Consider the following 5,857-nt stretch of genomic DNA (forward strand, 5'->3'; position numbering starts at 1 on the left):
TTCTCCCCCCCCCCATGTTCCCATCATATCTTTCACCCTTAAAAAGAGCTGGGAGATCAATATTGTTTGACACTAAAGTAGTGAGCACCATATGTAACAGTTAATAACTTCTTTGTCTTAGTCACTAAAATTAACTCCTGTCATTGGAAGTAAAACTCAACATGGAAAACTACTGTAATTGATCATTTTCCTGACATAATAGCATTTAAATTATGTAATTACACTGCAGTAAATGGACAAAAACCACACACACCCCACAAGGCAGACAATAAAAGACAGGAGAAAGTAACAAAATGAACTCTGGATCTTTCTTTCTGTTTGTTTACCCCCTCTCACACTCTCTCTCTTACTTCTTTGCCTCCTTCGTGTGTAAGGGATGATCAGTAATAGGATTAAGAACACACATTCCCTCACTCACCAAAACTATTCTAGAGTTCAGTACTTTCTAGTTTCATGTGAACTGTGTTTGTGTGTGCCTTGTGTGTGTGTTTGTGCTGAAGTGTAGGTCACGTGTTGTATTGCCCTACTTGAGTGTAATTGGTCTTCTCCGAGGACTTATGCTCTCAATCTCCTTTAACACCCTCTAACACACAAGCACAAATGCTCAGATATCTGTCAATCGACAACTGTCTGTGTCCTCACACATGAATGTGTTTCATCAACACATTGCATGACACGCAACGACACATGGGAGGTATATGAACTTTGTGTATATTAATAAAAATACTGACAACTACAGTGTGTGTGTGACAGGCAGAGAGAGAGCGAGCAAGTGAGCTCAGGGCTGGTCGAAGCGACGGCCTTACGCAACAGTGAAGAGATTACTGACAAAACAGGACACAGATGCTGGCGAGGTCTGGGATTTCTCTCCCTTCCTCCTCCTTCTACTCCTCGTCCTCTCTCCCTCCATTTATCTATCCAACCCTATACAAACTAAGCCTTGCTAGGAACCCCTAGAAGCTGCAATGTTCGGTACACCGCACAAAAGTGTCAAACTAAACAAACAACATACAGATGATTTTGCTAATTGTACAGACTTACCAGAAGAAGGGGTTACTTTATCTTGAGACTGGGGCAAGAGAAAAGGTCATATGATAATTAAAATCAAAACGGGTTCAACACCCTACAGCAGTAGTTTGAATATAGATAACTTTCACTGCAAATCATCCACTTGCTGATCAAATTGTCTCTCTTTGACAATCCAAGGAGAATTTTTTAAAAAGTCAAGAGCAACTGGACTTGATTGAAGATACTTGAAGACATTTTGCCTCTCACCCAAGTGGCTTTGTCAGTTCTCACTGACTGGCAGGGAGTCACAGGTATTGAACCTCTGGGGTCATTATCAAGGTATGTTGAACACAGAAGGGCAGACTCCTCAGGTCAAGACTCAGAAGCTTACTTACATCTGAAGGACAAGGGACACTCGTTTGAAGACAATAATGTTCATGTTTGACCTCAAGTTTAAAAGTGGAATTTCAGCCAGGAAACATGCAGTAAATACCCAGCCTAGCTAGCGAGAGCTGACAGGCACACCACAGGCAGACGCCAGTCTTTAGTGGTCGTTGGTCAACAGTGTAGTTTCAGTGATTTGTGGGTAAAAGGAGGTCCAGCTGTCTATTAAAACCGGACTCAATTGCATTGAAAAAGGTTTGAAAAGTGTTTCAGATTTTTCCCAAGGGCATTTTATCTTCTGGATATATTTCTTAGTAAAAGCAGTTAAAAAGCAAAATCCTGTCATACATATGACGCCCCTCCCACTGTCTTGGAGGCTATGCTGGCGTAAGAGGCTGCAAGGGCTCAAAATCGTGTAAACAGGAACGGAACAGCACTTTTCCACATTATCACGTTACCCTGACGATGCTGAAACACGTTGCACACTTTTTTAAGTCCTGCAGGCTCCCGCCCTACAGAGTGGAGGAGTGGTAAATGTCAATGTATATTTGTCAATAATCAATGCACTATTGTTGGTCAAAACAGCATCATTAAGCAAAAACTAAAATAAATAGTTGAATAAACTAAGTGTGTAATAAGGTGATTGCATTCCTCTGACCTCATGTGTTCTATGTACCATCTTAAATGTATGTTAAGAAGAATTCTAACAGTTTTAGCATCAGTGTTGGTTTCCATGCTTGTTTGTTTACAGTTGTTGTTGTTTTTCTTCTCTTATAAGGCAGATTTGACGCAATATTTCTCTCGCTTCCAGGTGTCCCCTGGTAACCCTAGTAACCCCCGTGTGTCACGTCATAACGCTATGAACTGTGGGCAATTCTCCCAGGCAAAGTTAGCAGAAATGCGGACCTCTGAAAAGTGTTTAAATACGGCTCAAAATGTCCATGAGAGAGCTGTCATGCACTTGACAATTTGACAGTGGGACAGCCCTAAGCCCTCACGGACTTCCCGGGAATGCGCCTCAAAGTCTGTCTGAGTGTAGACATTGGGATTGGGCCCTAGTTCACCTGGGCCTTCCAGGCTATACAAACGGACCCATGTGTTCAATCTTTCTCTCCCTTCCTATAGCTGCCATTTACCCTGCACCACCTTCTTTTGCACCTCCAACACTTCAACAGCACACATGCATTGCTGATGTCCACATCCCATTTCTCATTTGTGTTAACTTTAGTTTTAATAAACTGTTTAAATAAAGGACTCCCTCCTTCTCACATTCCCTGACCGAGTTTCTGACAGCCATCACACTGTGATGTCCACTGGTGCTTTAAACACACCATTACTGCAGCCTAGTTTACTGCAGGGCAGCTGTGATTTGTTTACTTCTGCACTCAACCTGGTTTTGTCAATAGGTATGCAGAGAGCATCCTCAGTGATTGAAACACACTGGTTCTAGGAACAAATAATAACTGGCATTTAAATGTTTATTAATGTGACCTGCTACAACATACTGTAATAATATCACAAATAGAGAAGTCAAAGTCAGCTAACTAATGCAGCAATATGTATATGAATTTTGCTATATTTTGCTACCATAAGCTAATGGTCAAAGTAAGGCTGTAGGAACAAATGTGTACTGAATACAACAAGAGTGAATTTCATTACATATTAAATGTAACTTTTTGTTTGGGAGTGAAAAATTGTCTTCTCATCATCTATTCAAAAGTTACATAGACCCATCTTTATGTCACCAAGTTTGAATTCTCAGTTTAAAGTTCATTAACCCCAACTGATGCAATTAAATATAATTAACATATAATTAATTTTAAATTAAGACAGAGCATTAAAGCATTAACTTTGACAGCCCTAATTTAAATACTTAAAGCATTAGGTTTTAATCTGTTAGTTAGTCACAGCTGTCACTCAACAGTGGAGTAAGAAATCCAACAGGTACATACATTAGCGTCTACTAGTATGTTCTCACCTATCAAATTGCCAAAATCCAAGACATTTAGCTTAATTTGAGGACAAGTACGTAGACAGAAAGGAAGTCATTCACACAGCAAAACAGAAGCAAATATAATTAGTTAATAATTAGTTTCAATTTAAAGCTCAGGGGGATAATAAACATACATTATGTTCAAATACTTCTATATCAATTCCATTGACCCCTTTCACAGCACTTTATTTAGGTCCATATCCTGCCTGTGCATTCCTTTTTTCTTCTCCTCTTCCCTCCTGTTGCTCTTTATGCGGTGTCCCCCCAGGTAGGATGTCATTTCGCTGCTCTCAACTGTGATTTTTTATAATTTTTTCAAAATAGAAGATAGAACAAAAACACAGTCTCACTGGTAGCCTGCAGCATTCCTCACTGTACCTCCACAGACACATGCTCCTCTCTGAACCCCGCCCCCCCACCACACACACACACACACACACACACACACACACTTATTACACACAAACATACACTCGCACACGTTTTTCAGACACTTGGGGGCTGATGTGGAAAGTAGAGTGGGATGAAAGAGAGAGATTGATTGTGCAGAGGAGTAATTAGAGTTGTTGTTTGCATCAGTGTGATATGGCTGTATGCTTGTCTGAGGCAGAGAAAGACAAAGGGGTAACATGGATGTCTGTGTGAGTGCATGGGGGTTTGCATTCCAATGTGTATGTGAACACGTACACCTGTTTACTGTTCAGAAAACAGATCAACGTGTCCTCAGATACCCATTTCCCAGTCAAGTACAAAGAGACACAATCAGTTGATAAAAATAAGGAGGAGAAAGCAAGAGAGGTCAAGGGGAAAAGAATAATGAATAATGGAGAAATGACAAGCTTCTCTTCACATCTTCCACTTGAAAATTCAATTACTGAGACCTCAGAGATTCAGCACAACTATAAACTTCAACTCATGCTTCGTTATAGGTGTATGTTTTCGTGCACACGTGTATTATTTCTGAACGTTCCCTGTGTTGCTATGCCTCCTGGTTGCTTATGTAAAGTGCACAAACAAATTCACACACACACATTTGTTTTTCTATCCCTGTGGGTACATCTCATTGACATAATGCATCCTTAGCCCCTAACCCTAACCTTAACCAAACTGTAACGTGAACCCTAAAACCACATCTTAACCCTCAAAAAGCAGTCTCTACCTTAAGGACCTCTATTTTTGTCCCCGCAGTCACATGAGCACTCATGGGTTAGTGTGCATTCAGTCCCCACCGAGATATAAAAACATGAAACAAACACACACCCCCTTTGCTCGTCTCACCAGAGGTCAACTGAAACACAACGCAAGGTGAGTCAACCACTTTGCAGTGGTGCATACATCACCAGTTATTTTCAGATGGGGGATGGGTCAGGAGGGACATTCACGTGGACACTGCATCAAGGGACCACTCAGGGAACACACATACACAAACACACTGTGGGTAATAATTCATTGTCCATACAAACATAAACGCGTCACTGACAGTCATAACTCAAAATGCAACTACATAACCCCTTGCATACAAAAGAAACACTTTTACTATATATTTGTGAGATCTTCTGCTTCATTTGTGTACAATTATTAACTGCTAACACATAACTTAAGCTGTAACGTAATCAAACCTACAACTCCGATTTCTGACTTAATACTCAAATTAAAAATCTTAAACTAGCCTGTAAAAGAAGTGAATACAAGCAAAATATTCTCGTCTTTCCTCATGCGTGACGAATGAGGAAATTAATTTGCAAACACACAATTCCAGCCACGCACAAAAGACAAAGCACTCATAATTAAGGATAATTACAACCTGATGTCATATGGCGTTTAATCTCACTGTCTATTTAATGAATCTGTTTTGGTTTTTTTGTCTCGTCTGCCCCAAGAAAGAAAGCAGCATCATCCTCAGCTGGTATGAACAGAAGCAGATACAGAAAGAAAACGAGATAGAAGGAGGGTGGGAGGTAGGACAGTCAAACACGGGGGATGAGATGAGTGTTAAGAGATGAAGATAAAAGAAGAGGAGAGAATGGCGTGAGAAGGATAAAGTGGGGCAATGAAGAGGGAGGACAGCAACCATACAGCTCAAACAGGAGACTGAGGTGAAGCTATCAGTTAGAGAGAGCAAGAGAACAAGAGAGAGAGGCATTAGTAGACTGTGTTCACACAGAAAAGCAAAGATATAAATAAAGTGACTGATAAAGCAAGAGTGTGTGTTTCTGTGTGTGCCAGCGTGTGTGTTTGTTTGTGTCCTGGCTCGACTCCCAGGAGCAGACACTTCTGTGCTGCCAAAGTTTCCCTGGGTCTACGACCATGCCAGGGTCAATGCAGGCGCACACACACACACACACACACACAGACACAAAAACCAGGGCATGGCACAGGATTAGCCACCAATAAAGAGAAATGGGGAAATAGACAGAGTGAAAGAGAGAGATGATGGAGGAATTAATAACAGGGTGATGGTATTTGAGAAAT

The 5,857-nt window shown here is 40.9% G+C and overlaps 1 protein-coding gene across 1 annotated transcript in view; it reads right to left on the reverse strand.

The window, feature by feature from the left end:
* Nucleotides 1-5,857, reverse strand: part of LOC119888509 (dedicator of cytokinesis protein 2-like) — a 103,770-nt gene that overhangs the window by 23,305 nt on the left and 74,608 nt on the right.

The sequence above is a fragment of the Micropterus salmoides genome, unplaced genomic scaffold (assembly GCF_014851395.1).
Source record: "Micropterus salmoides isolate LMB-PRFRI ecotype aquatic unplaced genomic scaffold, ASM1485139v1 Ms_hic_scaffold_5, whole genome shotgun sequence".
Taxonomy (NCBI): Eukaryota; Metazoa; Chordata; class Actinopteri; order Centrarchiformes; family Centrarchidae; genus Micropterus; species Micropterus salmoides.